Source organism: Heterocephalus glaber, unplaced genomic scaffold, assembly GCF_053883595.1.
Source record: "Heterocephalus glaber isolate CG9 unplaced genomic scaffold, H.glaber_assembly_v1.0 deba00001472, whole genome shotgun sequence".
Taxonomy (NCBI): domain Eukaryota; kingdom Metazoa; phylum Chordata; class Mammalia; order Rodentia; family Bathyergidae; genus Heterocephalus; species Heterocephalus glaber.
This window is the reverse complement of record NW_028258315.1, coordinates 19,551,858-19,572,424: the sequence shown is the minus strand read 5'-3', so window position 1 is coordinate 19,572,424 and position 20,567 is coordinate 19,551,858. Positions and strand designations below refer to the sequence as shown.

Below are 20,567 nucleotides of genomic sequence, written 5' to 3'. Positions count from 1 at the left end.
CGTTCCAGGAGAAAATGGTAAGTCGATTCATTATAAGACTCACAAAGTGAGTGAGTCTTCTTCTATACCTTTGACACAAATATGCAATGTAAAGCATAAAATAACCCAACACACACAATAAAGGACTATAAACCATTTTTACTTCTACAGTTACCTTAAAATGTTAACTATACACATGAGCTACTTCCTTGATTCGTTCATATGTTCATAATGTGAGATCCATTCACAGCTAAGTAGCAGAAACGATGAAAAGAAATGAAGGGGGGAGAAGGCGTTGGAGGATGTTGGTAGAGTGTAACAGTCGAACCTATGGCACACGTTACTTGTTTTTCTTTTAAGACAAAAGATGTTAATGTATGAAGGGTTTTTTTCTAAACTAAACTCTCAGTATTGAGGTTTAATTGCAGTGTTGTCATTTTGCCATAAATAAGTGGGTTTGGGGTTGTAGTTTGGACACTCATTTTTAAAAGGTTCACCAGCACTCTTATAAGACACAGCAGCTTCAAATTTCTAAAGAAAAAGTGTATTAATGTTTAAACCAGGCTACACATACAGTAGGTAGCACAATATTCATGTCACAAAAAGAGATCAGCTCTTCCGGTGCCTGCCTCACAAGCGCAAGGTCCCGAGTTCGATCCCTGATACCAAAACAAAAAACAAAACAAAAAAGAGACCAGCTCTAAGAGGTTATAAATGCATCTGAGCCACCTAACTAGTGTCTACAGCTCCAAACTCCAAGTACAGAGCTGTTTCTAATGTACTCTGCCACCATCTCCATTACAGGTTGGTGTCACATTCCACAATCGTGACCAAGATAAAGTTTCTGTCCTCCACAGCTTATAAAAGAGCATGAATAACAGCTTTCCACTCATCTTAGGGAGGTGCTAATACTACAGGTATAACATCTACATTTTAAGTTCAAAAGTGTCATGTGAGAATACCTATAAATTTCCTTTTGAAAGAATTTAATGCAGAGAATATAATATAAATTGACTGCTAGTTTGAAATACAACACTAGGAGGAGTTGCTCTCAGGAAGTATTTAACCAGAAAGGTCACCTTCAGGAGGAAATTACTGTGTATGTTTTAGCCACTTTTAATCTTTGCTTAACACCAGAAGCTTTCAATTAGCATATTAAATGATAGATGTAAATTTTCATTTTTGAAAGCAGTGGTCAACTACTACTAACTATGGTGGTTGCCAAACAGCATAAAAGGTAGTAGATTCAGGATCTCATTGATAAAATCAGTGGTGATCAAGATAAATGGACTGGCTGAAATATTTACCCGAAGAGTGTAAAGAATCGTGCAAAACATAAACCTAGTCCCACATTCCTCAAATCAGGATTGCGACAGACCAGGATTTTTATTTCCAGCCTTCAGTAACCTAATGTTTGTAGAAGAAAAAAAAAAAAAACAATGAGAATAAAGTAGAAGACATCGCAGCAATATTAAACTGCCTAAAAAGTTTCTAAAATGCTTACTTTCAACTTCTGTCCTCGTTACAGGCTAGTAATCACTAATTACTGATGCAGCACTGCTACACAGAGCACACTTGGCAACACTGGCCTAGACCAGTAAGGATGTCAATAATTCTGGTCCCTCAACTATCCTGACTCCAGGCCATTGTCTGTAGTGAGATACTGCACCATGTCATTCACATGGAGTGAACCCTTCCTGAGAGCTATGATTTAATCAGCCAAAAGGAGAGAGAGAGGACTCCACCAAGTTCTCAAGAACAGCTTGGCTATGCTAACCTGTTTAATAAATTCCTATTGTAGATTCTGGACTGGGACTTGCTTTCATTATAACCTGACAGCTTAATTGTAGGGGAGCAACAAATTCTCACTGATATCTCTGATTTTCTAGCCCCTCAAAAAAAAAAATCATTAAAAATTACATATGACAAAATTGGCTCAGGCAGGCTTGCAAACATTGTGCCCAATATATAAAAATGACATAATAACCCACAATCTTTACATTTGTGAATGACCAAAGCTCTGCTAAACTCTTTTTGGAAGGAGCATCATCCTGAGACAGGGCTTCCTGGACAAAGGCGTCATGACTGTCAAAACAGGTGTCGCGGAGATGGCGCTACAGCTGCTGTCGCCCTCAAGTGAGCAGATTCAGAAGAAGTCATGAGAATATTTCAGCAACAGTCGAGTATGAACTGAAAAGTGTTTTTTCTAGATATTATAAAATACAAGGTAAAAACTCAACAAATCAGTATTAAGTATACTAACATGTATCATCTTTGCCAAAAGATATCTCAAAAGAATAAAAAGAATCACACTCATATAAGTGTCATATCACATATTCAAACTGCTGGAGGATCTCTATGTGACCTCAATTCAAGCTTTTAAAGAATATTTTTAATTAAATTCCTCAAAAAATAGTTTTTCTATGGAACGTAAGTTGCTGAAAGCTGTAATTTATACTAACATTAAAAGATACAATTTGTACTCTGGGAAGCTGAGACAGGAAGACTGCAAATTTAAGGCCACCCTGGGCAACATGTGAGACCCTATCTCAAAAACAAAACAAAGGGCATAATTGTTCCTCAGAGTTGGACCAATACTGTGTGTTGCTAATCATTGACTATAGTCCCCAAAAAGCTTTCTGAAAATGTTATGCCCTGTGTAAGAACATAGTAACATAAAATAGTTACATTTTATAAAACCAAAACCAAAAAAGAAAAGAAACAACAGGGGATGTGGCTCAGTGTGAAACCCCTGGGTTCAGTCCCCAGTAAGTCACACACACACACACACACACACACACACACACACAGAGAGAGAGAGAGAGAGAGAGAGAGAGAGACAGAGAGAGAGACAGAGAGACAGAGAGAGAGAGAGCGCACTGAGGTTAGGCTACTGTTTTCCTCATGTGTACCATCTTGTGTGAGGACAAAGGCCAAGAAGTGCCCATTTTTCTGTGTTGCTGCCACTGCATGTCCTGAGAGGGACAGTAAGAGGATACCTGACAATCCAACAGCTCTTACATTCACAAAGCTGAGGAGTCACTGCTGGCACCCTCTCTCCTGGAAAGCCAGATGTGCAGAGATCTCAAAAAATGTTTCTCAGGATGAGATCTAAGCACTCAGAGGAGCTCCAAGTAACTCTGTGTCTGCATGTTTCCGCTATTTCAATGCAAGTCACCTACATGTTGAGGTGAGAAGTGTATGTTTATCCTTGTGCGCACAAATAGTGCCTACCACCACACCCAGTCATGTGGTAACCACCTAAGAATTGTTTTCCAACATCTTATGACTGTATTTGTTTGATAACTACTTTGTGTTTTAAGCATTTGAACTGAAAAGCCATTAATAATAATAATTCTCAAAAATAATTTCATCTATGTGGGATAAATTTGCATTCTTGTTCTTTCATTTACTCATTTAAATACTTTCTAGAAGACAGTATATCCAGGACTGAACTAAAAACTGCTAATTTCCAGACATTTCAGAAAGAAAGTGAAAAGATCAAATTATAATATTTCCCCACAGCTTAGGTGCTACAGGGGAAAAAAAAGAACAGATATGCTACTTTTAAATAAATAATAAATTCAAAAGGTATGTAATCACAAAGAAAATTAATTTTCCCTTAAATATCCCCCATATACCATCATTTTACATCTGACTGATGGCAAACAACTAGGAAGATAAATTTTAAGAGAGAAAGTATTACAGGACTAGGCAGTATTTTCTAAGATGTATTTAACCTATGAGGGGATTTCAAACCTTCAAACTAAGGATAAGTTGATTGGAGTACCTAGAAAATGATATAACTTCCATTAGAACTACTAAGAAGCATCCAACTCTTGCTGTGGAAGATGAAAACTGCCAAGGGACTGTCAAAAGTGATGGCTTTAAACAGTGACAGAGAAGGCAAAAGAAAATATGGATTTTCTTTACAGTTCAATGTCCAACTTATTTCTTTTTAGCCCCTCTACCATCCTCTACCCTTGTATCCCCAGGGCGTTCCTACTGCTGAAAAAATTAAGGGAAGCATATGGAGGGTAGGGGGTGCTCCTGGCAAAAATTGGGCTGTTCACCCTTTCCTCACTTTCTTCAGGAAGGCACATGTTACCTACCTTCTTACTGTGTGGGCCACAGCACATGGTGATACTTTTTGTTTTTCTAACTCTACACAAATATCCATACTACCCTGTCCTACTGCACTTGGAAGCCATGACCTCACCCTGCTAACTGAATGAGAAGGATGAAACACTGGGGCATGAATCTTCAAATTTCCTATCTTCACTGCAGAAACTTGATTATTCCTGGCCAAATATTTAATTAGAACCTGACCTGTTTTAGATATAGTTTCTGGTTTATAAAAAACACATTGGAGAGAGTAATAGCTGAATGTTACCATCAAATAAAGGAAGGACTGGGGAAGGGGGGAGGGGTAGAAAGAGATGAAAGGGAGGGAAAGAAAGAAAAAAAGAAAACTGACAAATCTAGGTGAGGTTATCTGGATGAAGAACCAGCCCTGTCTCAAATCATTACCAATGAAAAAGAGCCTGTTGTATTAGCTAAAACATAATTGAAAACCTCTTCCCCCTTCATTTGTCTGATAACATGAAGCAACTGATCTGCTTTCTCTAAATTAAGTTGGTCAAGACTCTTATGAGAAAATAAACTGATAACTTTTTACATTTACTCTCAACCTTCACTTCTACCTCCATGGAAGCACAAATGTGTCCTTATTCCTTTCCAAGGCTTACTGTTAACCCTGTGTTCGCGACCCCTTTAAAGAGTTTCTCCCCCAGTCTATTTCTAATTCTTACCTCAGATTAGAAAGCAAAATCTTTTTCATTCTCTAAAGACCATTTCTTCTATTTTATGGCTGACTTCCTCAAGAGAGTTTCCTCCTATAGCAGAACCTATTGAGCCTTAAACTGGTTTATGCAAATGGTTCACCTACCTCAGTATTATTTCTCTGTAGGATTGCAACGTATGTGGACAGAGTCAGGCAGTCTGTACTCTTCAATTCCTCACATGTTATGAACAACTCTGTCTTCTCCTCTTCCACACATACTGGCATTGATAGTTCACCTCAGGGCCACATCCTCTCTCACTCTTCCACCTAAAACTTCTTTTTAGTCTTGTATTCTCTATGTTCCTACCTCCAACCTTTCCTTGGAAAGGTCCAAACCCACAGTTACAAGTATAACTACTGGAGCATGTCAAACCCCCATATTCTTCAACAATACAGTTCTGCCAGCCCTGATTCTCATTCCTTAATCTTTTTTTTTTTTAGTACTGGAGATCGAACTCAGGACCTTGTGCTTGCTAGGCAGGCGACGGCACCACTGAGCTAAATCCCCCGCCCTCTCATTCCTTAATCAATCCTCAGGCCTTCCCCTCCTTCTTGACTGGTTACTATAATGGCTTCACATGTCTCTCCCTGTATCTTCCTATCTTCCCACACAAACCCACTAGTGGTCCGTAATCTTGCTGATCCTACCTATGATCATGTTCACATCCACTCCAGCCTTCAGGGGTGCTCCCTATCTCTCATCTATTGAATTAAGTATAACTTTTCTCCCTGGGGAAATTAGATTCTTCACACAAAAAAATAATTTGTCTCATTCCTATGTACAATGGGTGATTGAAAAATAGATTGACTATTCAAATTTTTAATTATTATTACAGTTAAAGACACATTGCCATTAATGGCCCTCAAAATTCCCTCAATTTTAATACACTTATTGCATCATTTTTGCCACCATTTGAAGTGGTTCTAGAAGTCCTCTTTCATGAGTCTCTTTATAAAGTATGATCAAAAATACAGTGAATGCTGACACTGAGTGCCATCTAATGGAAAGTGAGGCTGGTGAAAACGTCATGGTGTGTGGTAAACTTCCAGAAAAATGATGAAGTGATAAGCAACAACAACTTGGCCTCCCCAAGAGCTGGGATCCAGGCACTGGAAAATAACAACTTAGGGAAGAAAGAAAAAAGGGTAGTAGATCCTCCAGAACTAGTAAGGATCTGACAGGAAAATCAAAACCTACAGAGAAACTGAACAGACAGAACACAATGTGAAAAATGAAAGGGAAGACCTGTAATTTCTTCTAGCTCCTGGCTCCCAAGAAAAGGAGCCCAAATCTACAGAGACAACATGAAAGCGAGGGACTCCAAGGACTTCAGGGAGAAAGAGAGTGGTGGATGGACAAAGTGGCAGATGTTGTGACAATAGTTGGTGAGTTACTCCAGTCCCGCCATACCCTGGAGAGAGTACTTGGTCAGAAACCTAGGGAGGTGTTGACTGCTTGAACGTGGGACTCAGCAGCCCCTGGACAACTTCAAGGCTTCCAGTGTTACATTCCCACAGTGACTGGGTAAGAGACAGCTGTGGTCAGGAAGACACAGTCAGTGTGGCAAGAGACCCTCTGAAGGGTTTAAACTAAAGGACAAAAAGGCCCCACCCTCACAGCCACAGGCCAGATTTAGTCTGAATTGCTTTGGATCTGAAAGTCACAGAAAGGGCACCCTTGCCCTAATCCTACTGCCTCCTGGTGACTACATCTACTATGGACCTGGATTCTGCCCGCCTTCTTCATCTACCAGCATGAGCAGGGACATCTCTTGACTTGGACACTGCCGCAAAATTGTAGAGATCCCAGAAGAAAACCACACATTGGAAATCATAGAGAAATTTCTGTTTTTGTTTCTATTTTATTTTTGTTGTTTTTGTTTATTGTTTTTTGAGTGTGTGCATTGTTTTTAGTATTTTGGTTTGGTTTGGTTTTTACTTTCTTCTTTTATTTTCTTTCCTCTTCTTAACCTGTTCATTGGGGCTCGGGGAATTTTTCTTTGTCTTTTTGCTTAGTCCTTCTTCCATGCTTCCTATTTCTTTTACTTCTTTTTATTTTTTTTCTCTTCTCCCTTTTAATTTTTCTCCCTTTAATTTTCTCACTTACTTTTACTCTTATATAATTTCCTTTTTTCTTCCACTTTTTCTCTCATCTTTTATTTCTCATCAGTTTTTTCTCTTATCTTTATATAACTCTATAAACATGATTCTACTCCCCAGTAAATTCCTTTATACCACTTCTGTCTCCTCCTCATATCACAATATTTAAGGTTTCAAAGTTTTCCTCTTGCATAGTCCCAGTCCCAAACTGTGTATCTTTAATAGTCATAAAGCTTTGTTAATCTTTTGATATTTCATGCTATAAAATATATGTTGAATTCTTTCCATCCATTTATAAAGATGTTGCTGTCACATTTACTACATATTAGCTGTAAGTAAATACCTGGGTTGCCTTCATGCTGGCACCATAATTATGGATTTCTTCTCTAGGATTAAAGATGGTACATAACTAGTTCTTTTGGTATGCTAATATCATTTGCTTTGGACAATAATACTGTATATAATTCTCTTGATATTAACAAGGACCCATAATTGTTGCTATTTTTCTGAAACCTAATATTTATATTACCTTTGTGACATTAACAATATTAGAGTATATTCCCTCGGTACTTGGTTGCTGGGCTAAGCATACTGTATCCTCCCTTCCCAAATTAACCAAGGTGATCAGATCAAGTGGCTATCATAAAAGATTATAGTTAGCCATGACCAAAATACTTTACTGAAAAGCAACTAAAGAGATTTCTATACAAGCAATAAAGTCTTTAGATCTACACATCCACAAATACTAGCACAAAACAAAACAAAACAAACATGAGAAGACAAGGCAGTAAAATGTCTCCCCAAACTCTAAACTCCCCAAAGCCAATCCAAGGCACAATAAGAAGAATAGCATAAGCCACATAACTGAACTAATCAAAATGATAACAGAGGAGGTTAGAAAACAGATCAAGGAAGTACACAGTGGGATAACAAAAAAATATAGCTAAACAGATCATGAATGTAAATAACCAGAAAGATGTAGGAGCATTCAAGAGACACTAATAAAAAGCTAGATGAGCTAAACAAACTGATACAAAACATGAATCACCAGTTTACTAAAGAATCAGAGTCCATGAAAACATTTTAATCAGAAATCCAGGAGATTAAAAATCATATTGAAAGTATAGGCTGGAAAACCAACCAATATGAGAGCTGAATTTCAGGACTAGAAGACAATGATGGCTTCAAAGACAAACTACTCAAAGATACCGTAAAAGCAAGACATGAAAAATGGTCCAATAGCTATCAGATAACACAAAAAAGACAAATTTAAGAATAATTGAAATAAGTGAAAAATCAGAAGACAGCACAAATGGCATGAAAAAAACCCTCTTCACAGAAATAATGGCAGAAAACTTCCCAAATATATGGAAAGAAATAAACACACAATTAAGTGTGGCATACAGAAGCCCACATTATAGTCAAACAACCAGAAGTCCATCAAGGGGACAAAAATCTTAAAAGCTGTTAGAAAAAGGCAAATGAATCACATATAAAGGTAAGCCCATTAGAATTAAAGCAGACTTCTCTACACAAAACTTAAAGGCTAGGAGGGCTAGGAGAGAAGTGTTTCAAGCCCTAAAAGATAACAATTTCTAACCTTCGTACATGTATCTTGCAAAATATACCTTCAAAACTGACAGTGAAATAAGGTATTTCCATGACTAGGAACACCTCAAGAAATGCATAACAACAAAACAGCATTATAAAAACTTCTCAAGGATGCCCTAGAAAGAGACAATGAAGCTGACAATGTCAACAAGTCCAAAAAAATGAATACACCTGGCGGTATGAACAGCGAAGAAAGGAAGAAAAATGAATAGAAAAGAAAAAAAAACTAAATAAGCAACAGGATAAGAATGCAATGCCTGGAATAAGTCAGCATGTCTCAGTAATAACTTGCGATGTGAATGGTCTCAGTACCTCAATAAAAAGGCACATATTGGCAGAATGGATCAAGAAACAAAACCCAAAGATATTCAATACAAAAGAAACACATTTCATTCAAAAAGAATCTCAGAGTTTAAAAAAAAAAAATCAAAGGATGGAAAACAATATTTTATGCAAGAACCTAGAAAAAAGGCAGGAGTTGCTATCTTCAGACAAAGTGCATTTCAAGCCAAGATTGATGAGAAGATACAAAGAAGGTCAACACACATTAGTTAAGGGAATAATTCAACAGGAGGAGATAATAAATACAAACATATATGCACCAAATACTAGTGCAGCCAATTTCATAAAACAGACACAGATGGACTTGAAATATCAGATAAGCACCAATACAATTGTAATGGGGAACCTCAATACCACACCGTCACAAATGGACAGATCAACTAGACCAAAAAAAACAAAAATCCACACAAAAAAGTCAGAGTTGAGCCAAACATTTCAACAAATGGACTTAATAGCTATCTACATTATTGCATCCAAAAGCAACAAAACACACATTCCTCTCAGCAGCAAATAGGACTTTCTCCAAAATAGACCACATACTGTAAAACAAGTGCAAGTAAATGGAAAACAATCAAAATTATCCCATTCAAATCATCACATTATACTGTAATGAAACTAGAAATCAATGGCAAGACACCACAGAAAGCATACAAACACATGAAAATGAAATAATATCCTCTTGAATAATCAGTGAGTCACAGATGAAATTAAGGAAGAAATCAGACAGTTCCCACAATGATAGTGCCAATATAACATACCAAACTTATGACATTTAATGAAATCAGTCCTATAAGAAAACTGAATCCTTACATCAGGAAAATAGAGCCAGCTCAAATAATGATGCACTGAAAGATCCTAGAAAAAAAAGAACAAGTCGCGTGGAACATGCTGAATCAGTCTGCTGCAGACAGGCAGCCACCTGGTTCCACACTACAAAGACGCAGAGGACACCAGACCACCAGACCACAGTAGTGGGTCCTGCCGCTCCCAGCCCAGAGGTAAGGGCTTCTGAGCCACCGTCCCACTGCTCCTGGTCCAGAGGAAGGGGCTTGCTGTCCACCATCCCTCCCACTGCTCCCAGCCCAGAGGAAAGGGCTTTTGTGATGCCTTCTGTCCCACTGCTCCCAGCCAAGAGGAAGGGGCTTCTGGGCCACCAACGCTTCCGCCACTCCCGGCCCAGAGGTAGGGGCTTCTGAGCCACCATCCTACTGCTCCTGGCCCAGAGGAAGGGGCTTCCCAGCCACCATCCATCCTGCTGCTCCCAGCCCAGAGGAAGGGGCTTCTGGGCCACCATCCCTACCACTGCTCCCAGGCCCTGTCCCACCTCTCCCAGCTCAGAGGACATAATCCTCATGGGCGCCAACAGCACTCCCCCACCCTCCAAATTGAAATGAGAAAACATGTAAATAAATCTCAAAACCAGACTTGCAGATCACCTACAGCAACCCCAAAGGGAAATGAGATGGAACACTCTGATACTCAACCACCTGGACCCACTGAACTGGCAACAAAAGGGGATCTGGAAAAAATGAAATCAGAAATAATTTCTCAGATAACAGGAGAAACTGTGCTCCTAGTGCAAGACATGATTAATAAATCTAGAGAAGAGCTCAGGAACATGAAGGACTACCAACATAGGAAACAAATGGAATCCATAAAACAGATGCAAATAGATTTCCAGGACATGAAAAACTTCATTGAAAGTCTACACAGCAGAATGAGTCAATGTGAGGACAGAATTTCAGATACAGAAGATAAGATTGCTATTAGTGACCAGGAAAAGAAAAATTGCTTCAAAATTATAAGGGAACATGAAAAATCAATCCAGCAGCTGCTAGACAATGCAAAGAAGAATAACATAAGACTGATTGGAGTCAATGAAGAAACAGGAGAGAGTACAGATGACATAAAAAAATCTTCACAGAAATAATGGCGGAAAACTTCCCAAGCAGGGGAAAAGAACTTGACATACAGATAAGTGAGGAAATATAGGACTCCAAATAGCCTTGATTAAAAAAAAAATCTACACATAGGCATATAATTGTTAAAAGATTCCAGAAACTCAACAAAAGAACATAGTTCTACAAGCAGTCAGAGACAAGAAACAAATCACATACAAAGGAAAGCCCATCAGAATCACAGCAGACTTCTCAACACAAACCATCAAGGCAAGAAGAGCTTGGAGTGACATGTTCAACACCACTGGTCATTTGAGAGATGCAAATGAAAACAACACTGAGGTTCCACTTCACTGCAGAAAGAATGGCTGCTATCATGAAATCAACCAATAACAAATGCTGGTGGGGCTGTGGGGAAAGAGGAACCCTGCTCCACTGCTGGTGGGAGTGTAGACTGGTGCAAGCATTGTGGAAATCAGTATGGAGATACCTCAAAGAACTAGGACTGGAAATCCCATTTGACCCCACTATTCCACTGCTGGGGATCTTCCCCAAAGAATTAAAAGAATCACACCACAGTGATATATGTGCACCCATGTTCACAGCAGTGCAGTTTGTAATAGCTAAAACTTGGAAACAGCCCAAATGCCCATCAACTGGAGACTGGAGAAAGAAAATGTGGTTTTTTTATAAAATGGAGTACTACTCAGCCATAAAAAATGAGAAATTAGAGACATTTATAGCTAAATGGATGCACATTGAGGCAATATTCTTAAGTGAAATAAATAGGACACACATGTGTAAATACCGAATAGTTTCTCTGGTGTGAGAAACTGCAAGTGTAAATAAGGACTAAATGTTTAACAGGTCATGTGAAATAGGAAGAAAAGGGGCAAAGGGGAAGGAAGTGGGAGGGCTAAGGGAAAGGATAGAAGGGAATGGGATTAATATGAGAAAATGGAAAAATAGGAACAAAATTTTTGTAAATAGGGCTGGAGAGGTTGAAGGGAGGGCTGGGCAAGGGTGAAAAACAAGAACCAAGAGAGACTATGTAAAGGTGCAAATTTCCAATGATGAATGTCATTATATTGTATACCTAAAATGTACCAATTATTAGAATGAATAATCAATAATGTAAAATAGGAATAAAAGGTCCAAAGGGGTAGGGGTAGTGGGAGGCACAGGGGGGAAAGGAAAAAATGATGAGAAATGGAAAAAATTGAAATAAAGTCTTTGTAAATAGGGAAGGGTGGAGGGCATGAAGGGAGGGCTAGGAATGGGGAAAAAATAAGAACCAAGATGCATTATATAAACGTACATTTCCCAATGAGAAATATAATTGTGTTGTATACCTACAATGTACCAATAAAAGAATTTAATACAAAAAAAAAATTATAAAAAAAAAAAGACCCAACCGAAAACGAGAACCATAGGCCAATCTCACTAATGAACACAGATGCAAAAATCCTTAATAAGATAATGGCAAACAGAATGCAGAAGATCATCAAGTAGATCATACACCCTGACCAAGTAGGATTCATCCCAGGGGACGCAGGGATGGTTCAATATACGCAAATCAATCAGTGTAATACACTATATCAATAGAGCCAAGGACAAAAACCATATGATTATCTCCATAGACACAGAAAAAGCATTTGACAAAATCCAACATGCATTTATGATAAAAACCCTACAAAAAACTGGAATAGATGGTCTCTACCTCAAACTGATAGAAGCCATCTATGAAAAACCAACAGCCGATATCATACTAAATGGTCACAAACTGAAATCCTTCACATTAAAATCAGGAACAAGACAAGGATGTCCACTATCACCACTCTTGTTCAACATGGTTCTAGAAACGTTAGCCTCAGCAATTTGACAAGAGAAAGAAATAAAAAGAATAAAGATAGGAAATGAAGAAGTCAAATTATCATTATTTGCAGATGACATGATACTCTATATAGAAGACCCCAAGAACTCCACCAAAAGTCTTCTAGACTTAATAACCAAATTCAGTCAAGCAGCTGGTTACAAGGTCAAAACACAAAAATCAATAGTTTTCCTCTACACCAATTACAGACTCACTGAGAGAGAAATAGGGCAAATAATTCCTTTCACAATAGCATCCAAAAAACTGAAATACCTAGGAATCATCCTAACGAAAGAAATCAAAGACCTCTTCTCTGAAAACTATGGCACTCTGAAAAGAGAGACTGAAGAGGATACCAGAAAATGGAAAGACATACCCCACTCCTGGGTAGGAAGAATATAGTGAAAATGGCCATCCTTCCAAAACTGCTATATAGATTTAATGCAATTCCACTTGAGATCCCAGCAGCATGCTTCATGAACCTTGAGAAAACAATTGAAAAATTCATTTGGAACAAGAAGAGACCCAGAATAGCAAAAGCAGCTCTAGGTAACAGAGACATGGCAGGGGGTATCAAAATCCCCAACCTGCAACTCTACTACAAAGCTACTGTGATAAAAACAGCATAGTCCTGGCAAAGAAACAGACCTGAGGACCAGTGGAACAGATTAGAAGATGCAGAAACAACACAAGACACACTCAGCCATCTCATCTTTGTTAAAGGAGCCAAACACCCTCACTGGAGGAAAGATAGCCTCTTTAATAAATGGTGCTGGAAGAATTGGTTTTCAACTTGACAAAGATTAAAACTAGACCTGTATCTCTCACCATGCACTAAACTAAAATCAAAATGGATTAAAGATCTAAATATTAAAATAGAAACTCTGAACCAGTTGGAACAGAGGTTAGGTAGAACTCTTGAAGACATCAGTGTAGGAAAAGATTTTATAAAGAAAACCTCAGTTGCCCATGAACTAGCACAAACAATCAACAAGTGGGATCTCTTCTTATTAAAAGGCTTCTGCCCAGCAAGAGAAACTACCAGCAGTGTGAAGAGACAACCCACAGTGTGGGAAAAAATCTTCACCTGCTCTTCCTCAGACAAAGGTCTACTATCTCGAATCTATAAAGAACTTAAAAAGATCAGACCTCCCAAGTTTAAAGACCCAGTCCGAAAATGGGCATCTGAAATGAACAGACATTTCTCAGACAAGGAAGTAGAAATAGCAAATAAATACATGAAAAAATGTTCAACGTCGCTGATCATTCAAGAGATGCAAATGAAAACAATGCTGAGATTCCACCTCGCTCCAGAAAGAATGGCTGCTCTCATGAAATCAACCAATAACATGCTGGTGGGGCTGTAAGGAAAGAGGAACCCTGCTCCACTGCTGGTGGGAGTGTAGACTGGTGCAAGCACTGTGGAAATCAGTATGGAGATACCTCAAACAACTAGGACTGGAAGTCTCATTTGACTCCGCTATTCCACTGTTGGGGATCTTCCCCAAAGAATTAAAAAGAATCATACCACAGTGATGTATGTTCCTCCATGTTCATAGCAGCACAGTTTGTAATAGCTAAAACTTGGAAACAGCCCAAAGGCCCATCAACTGGAGACTGGAGAAAGAAAATGTGGGGTTTTTTTATAAAATGGAGTACTACTCAGCCATCAAAAATGAGAAATTAGAGACATTTATAGCTAGGTGGATGCACATTGAGGCAATACTCTTAAATAGGACACACATGTGTAAATAGCGAATAGTTTCTCTGGTGTGAGAAACTGAAAGAGTAAATAAGGACTAAAATGTATAATAGGTAATGTGAAATAGGAAGAAAAGGGGCAAAGGGGAAGGAAGTGGGAGGGCTAGGGGAAAGGATAGAAGGGAATAGAATTAATATGAGAAAATGGAAAAATAGGAACAAAATTTTGTAAATAGGGAGGACTGGAGGGGTTGAAAGGAGGGCTGGGCAAAGGTGAAAAATAAGAACGAAGAGAGACTATGTAAAGGTGCAAATTTCCAATGATGAATGTCATTATATTGTATACCTAAAATCTACCAATGATTAGAATGAATAATCGATAATGCAAAATAGGAAGAAAAGGTTCAAAAGGTGTAGGGGTAGTGGGAGGGGCAGGGGAAAGGAAAGAAGGGAAAGGAAAATTGATGAGAAATGGAAAAAATGGAAATAAAGTCTTTGTAAATAGGGAAGGGTGGAGGGCGTGAAGGGAGGGCTAGGAATGGGGGAAATATAAGAACCAAGATGCATTATGTAAAGGTACAATTCCCAATGAGAAATGTAATTCTGTTGTATACCTAAAATGTACCAATAAAAGAATTTAACAACAACAACAAAAAAAACAACAAGAACAATGCAAACACACAGCTAGTATGAGGAAGGAAATTCTCAAGATCAATTAATGAAATTAAGACTTAAATAATACAAAAAAAATCAATTAATCAAAGAGTTGGTTCTTTCAAAGATTAAACAAATACACTGTGAGCCAGTCTTCCAAAAATAAGGAAAGAAAAGACCCCAGTACATGCAATAAGAAATGGTAAAATATGAAATCACAACAGATTCTGCTGAAATCCAAAAGACCATCAGGAACTACTTTGAGAACCTGTACGCTAATAAAATGGAAAGTTCAGAAGAAGTGCATAAATTCCTAGGTACATATGAACTACCAAATCTGAACCAAGAAAAAATAAAAATCCTGAAGAATCCATTTTCACCGATGGAAATCGAAGAAGCAATATAAAACTACCAACTAAGAAAAAAGCACAAATCCCAATAGATTCATTGACAAATTCTGCAAGAACTCTGGAGAAGATCTAATGCCAATACTCCTCATACTTTTTAATGAAATGGAAGGAGAATCAGTACTCCCAAAGTCATCCCTGGAAGCAAGCATTACCCTGATTCCAAAACCAGAAAAGGGCCCAAACAAAAAAGACAGCTACAGACCAATGTCTTATTAATGAACACAAATGTTCAACAAGTGCCATACATGGAGGCGCACACCTGTAATTCTAGCACTCAAGAGGCTTAGGCAAGAGGATCTCAGTGAGTTCAAGGTAAGCCTGGGCTCCACAATGAGTTCAAGGCCAGTCTGAAATACAAGATGAGATCCTACCTCAAAAATTAAAAAAAAAAACACCTCAAGAAGATTCAGTAATACCTTGGTTCACAAGCACTCTTGTTTGCAATTTGATTCACAAACAGAAATGTTCAGCAAAATTTTCCTTACATTCACGAACTCCACATCAGCTGACGAACACAACCATGACCATCTTCCCTGCATGAACATGAACATCTTCCCCAGAATCATGAAATTCACAAATCGAGGTACCACTGTACTGTCAAATGGAATAGAGCAAATCATCGAAAAGTTCACATATCATGACCAAGTAGAGTTCATTGCAGGGAGGCAGGGACATTTCAAGATATGCAAATCAGTAAGTAGACTATACCACACAAATAGAAGTAATCATCATTACATGATCATCTCAATAGACACAATGAAAGCTTTTGACAAAATCCAATATCCATTCATGATAAAAACCCTGAAGAAAACAGGCACAAAAGGTCTTTACCTCAATCCGTTAAAAGGTGTATGGCAAACCAATGGCCAACATTATACTAAACAGAGAAGGTGAAAGCTTTTCCTCTGACATCTGGAACAAGACAAAGTTGTCCACTGTCACCACTCCTGTTCAATATAGTTCTCAATACATTAACCAGATCATCAGACAAGAGAAAGAAAAGAAATATGGATAAGAAAGAAAGAAGTTAAATTATCATTATTTATAGATGACATGACCCTCTACATGGAAGACCCCAAAGACTCCACACCAAAAGACTCCTAGAAATAATAATCAAATTCAGTACCATAGCAGGACAACAGTCAAAACTCAAAACTCAATAGCATTCCTATACTTGAAAAACAAACTCACTGAGAGAAGCTAGGGAAATGATATCTTTCACAATGGCATAAAAAAAAGAAGAAATACTTAGAAATTAACCTATCGAAGGAAGTAAAAGGCTTCTGCAGTGAAAACCATAGTACTGTGAAAAAAGAGAGACGAGGACAGCAGAAAATGGAAAGCTATCCCCTGTTCCTGGATAGGCAGAATCAATATAGTCAAAATAGCCATACTTCCAAAATTGTTACACAGATTTAACACAAGATCAAAATACCAACTGCATTCCTCACAGAACCAGAGAAAGCAATCTTAAAATTCACAGGAAACCAGAAGAGACTTAGAATAGCAAAAGCAATTCTGGGCAACAAGGGCAAGACAGAGAGTATCACAATCCAAGACTTCAAGTTATACCACAATGCCACAGTTTCAAAAATAGCATGGTACTGGCAAAAGGCCAGACCTACGGATCAATGGAACAGAACAGAGGATGCAGAAACAATTCCAGGCACACTCAGTTACCTTATCTTTGAAAAGAGGGGCAAAATCCCTTCGCTAGAGGCAAGATAGCCTCTTTAATAAATGGTACGAGGAAAATTGGATATCTACCTTCCAAAGATCTAACCTAGACACATGTCTCTCACATGCTCTAAAGTCAAAATGAATCAAAGATCTAAATATTAAAATAGAAACACTTAATCTGCTGGTAAACAAAATAGGTAAAACTCTTGAAGACGTAAGTGTAAGCAACAGCTTTCTGAACAGAACTCCAGTTGCATAAGAAATAATATTAAGAATCAACAAATGGGGACAAGCCGGACCCATGTGGAAGCTGCTACCTGTAGCAGGACAAGCTCGAGGAGAACCATATAGACTTTTGACTGGTGTTGAGTATGTTGTTGGAAGGAAAAACTGTGCCATTTTAATTGACAATGATCAGTCCATCAGTTGAAATCATGCTGTGTTAACTGCTAACTTTTCTATAACTAACTTGCAAACAGGTGAAATTCCTACTTGAACAATAAAAGATAATTCTAAGTATGATACCTTTGTTAATGAGGAAAAAAATGCAGAACGGCCTTTCTTGAACTTTGAAGACGGGATAGAGTTACCTTTGGAGTATTTGAAAGTAAATTCAGAGTAGAATATGAGCCTTTGGTTGCATGCTCCTCTTGTTTAGATGTCTCTGAGAAAACTGCTTTAAGTCAAGCTATATTACAAATTGGAGGATTTACTGTAAACAACTGGACAGAAGAATGTACTCACCTTGTTATGGTATCAGTTAAAGTTACCATTAAAACAACATGTTCACTCATTTGTGAATGGCTGATTGTAAAGCCAGAATATTTTACTGAATTTGTTAAAGCAGTTCAGTCCAAGAAACAGCCTCCACAAATTGAAAGTTTTTATCCACCTGTTGATGAACCAGCCATTGGAAGTAAAAATATTGATCTGTCAGGACGACAGGAAAGAAAACAAATCTTCAAAGGGAAAACATTTGTATTTTTAAATGCCAAAGAGCATAAGAAATTAAGTTCAGTAGTTCTTTTTGGAGGTGGAGAAGCTAGGTTGATAACCAAAGAAAATGAAGAAGATAGTTTTTTGTCAGCTCCTGGAACTTGTATTGTTGACATAGGAATAACAAATACACAGATCTTAATTCCCGACTCCCAGAAAAAATGGATTCACTCAATTTTGGACATACTCCAAAGGCAGGGTGTTAGACCTATTCCCGAAGCAGAAATTGGATTGGGAGTTATTTTCATGACTACAGAGAATTATTGTGATCCTCAGGGCCAGCCCAGCATAGGACTAAAGACAAAGACTCCTGGGCCAAGCCTTTCATAAGACTGGTCAGTCAGCGAAAAACTTATGTCAAGTGCTCCTGAGAACACTGCAACATATGTAGCTGACACAGAATCGGACCAGGCACATACATGTATGCATTTGAGTGAAAAGCCAAAAGAAATAAAAATCTCCAAAATGGAACAAAAATGTGGATCATCTTCACAAGAAATTCCCATCATAAAAGAAGCCCCCAAAACAGCTCCAATAATAACATAGCATCAAATACTCTGGTTAGGGCAAATATCCAAAACTATCAGCTTTCACCAACTAAATTCCCAAATGTAAATAAAAATAGAGATCACGCTTCTCAGCAACAGACAAATACCATTAGAAACTACTTTCAGCCACCTCCCAAAAAAGGGAAAGGGATGAAGAAAACCTAGAAATGTCTTCATCCAAATCAGCAAGAATAGAAATGTCTTGTTCTCTTTTAGAACAAACACAACTTGCTATAACCTCACTATGGAAAACCAAAGAGCAAAATCTATCTCAGAATGAACCTATGGACACAAAATCAGGAAACTTATTTCCAGATGATGAAGATTTAAAATCCAGTGTGAAAAACTCTGACAGTAAATGTTTCTACAGAAAGTCTAAGATCAAAAAAAAAAGAAAAAAATTGATTTGGCCATAGAAGATGAACTATTGGAGCAGTTATTCAAGAACACAAGACCCGAGTTAGAAACTTGAAGTGAAAGTTGAAAAACAAGAAGATGTCAACATTAGAAAAAAGCCAAGATTGGACATAGAAACAAATAGCAATTTTGATGATAAAATAATACCAGAAAGTGATAAAATACCTCAAGAAAGTGAAGTTGGGAAGAAATGTGAGCTCAAGAAAGAATCACTGTCGTCAACTAAAGAAATATCTAATGATGAACTTCAGGACAGCAGTGAGATGCTTCCAAAAAGGTTGTGAATGACTGAATTTAGATCACTGGTGGTTAATAACTGCACTTACAGAAATCTGTGTGGGATAAATAATGATCATGGTCATCAACTAAAGAATTTCAAGAAATTCAAAAAGGTCACCTTCTTGGAGCAGGTAAACTTCCACACATCATTGGAGGATCAGTTCTAATAGCTTATGATGCTAGAAAGAATGCAGAATTAGAAGACTGGTTGAGACAGGAAATGGAGGTAGAAAAGCAACATGCAAAAGAAGAGTCTCTTGCTGATGATCTCTTTAGGTATAATACGAATGTTAAAAGGAGAAGATAACTGCGAACTTTAAAAAGAAATTATGAGCCGTCGCCTGCCTCACAAGCGCAAGGTCCCAAGTTTGATCCCTAGTACCAAAAAAAAAAGGAAATTATGAAAACAAGCTTCCCAGCAAGCATTTACTTCAGGCCAAGATACATGAATACAGTGTATGGAAGAGATTTAAGTTTTTGTGGCCCAAATTTGTTAAATAAAATGCACAAAACTCTAAAATAAAAAAATCAACAAATGGGATCACATCAAATTAAAAAGCTTCTGCATAGCAAAGGAAAACACCAACAGAGTGAAGAGACAACCTACAGAATGGAAAAAAAAAATTGTCAATTACTACTCAAAGGACTAAAATTTAGAATATATAAAGAACTCAAAAAATTTAGACCCCCCCCCAATTTAAAGATCCAATCCAAAAATGGGCATCTCAAATGAAAAGACACTTCTCAGATGAAGAAGTACAAAAGACAAATAAACACATGAAAAAATCTGCAATATCCCTGGCTTTTTGAGAATTACAAATTAAAACAACACTGAGATTCTATCTCACTACAGAAAGAATGGCTACTATCAAGAAATTGACCAATAACAAATGCTGGAGAGGTTGTGGGGCACGGGAGGGAAGAGTCTTCATTACTGATATGAATGTAAACTGGTACAACCACTATGGAAATCAGCATGGAAATTCCTCAAAAAACTAAAAACAGAAATTCCATTTCAACTGCTATTGCACCTCTAGGGATCTTCCCAAAAAAGTTAAAGACATCATACCACAGTGATATAGGCATACCAATTTTTATAGTAGCACAATTCATAATAGCTAAATATTGGAAGCAGTCTATATATACAAATCAGTAAGTATAATGCACCACATAAACAAAAAGGACAAAAATTACATGATCATCTCAACAGATGCAAAAAAGCATTTGACAAAATCC

General features: G+C 37.8%; 1 protein-coding gene and 1 pseudogene across 8 annotated transcripts in view; one reads left to right on the top strand and one right to left on the bottom strand.

Moving 5' to 3' along the window:
* Cdkal1 (CDKAL1 threonylcarbamoyladenosine tRNA methylthiotransferase) overlaps positions 1-20,567 on the bottom strand; it is a 627,362-nt gene that overhangs the window by 396,985 nt on the left and 209,810 nt on the right. The gene's annotated exons all lie outside the window — the stretch shown is intronic.
* Positions 17,393-19,638, top strand: LOC101697972 (nibrin pseudogene; annotated as a pseudogene).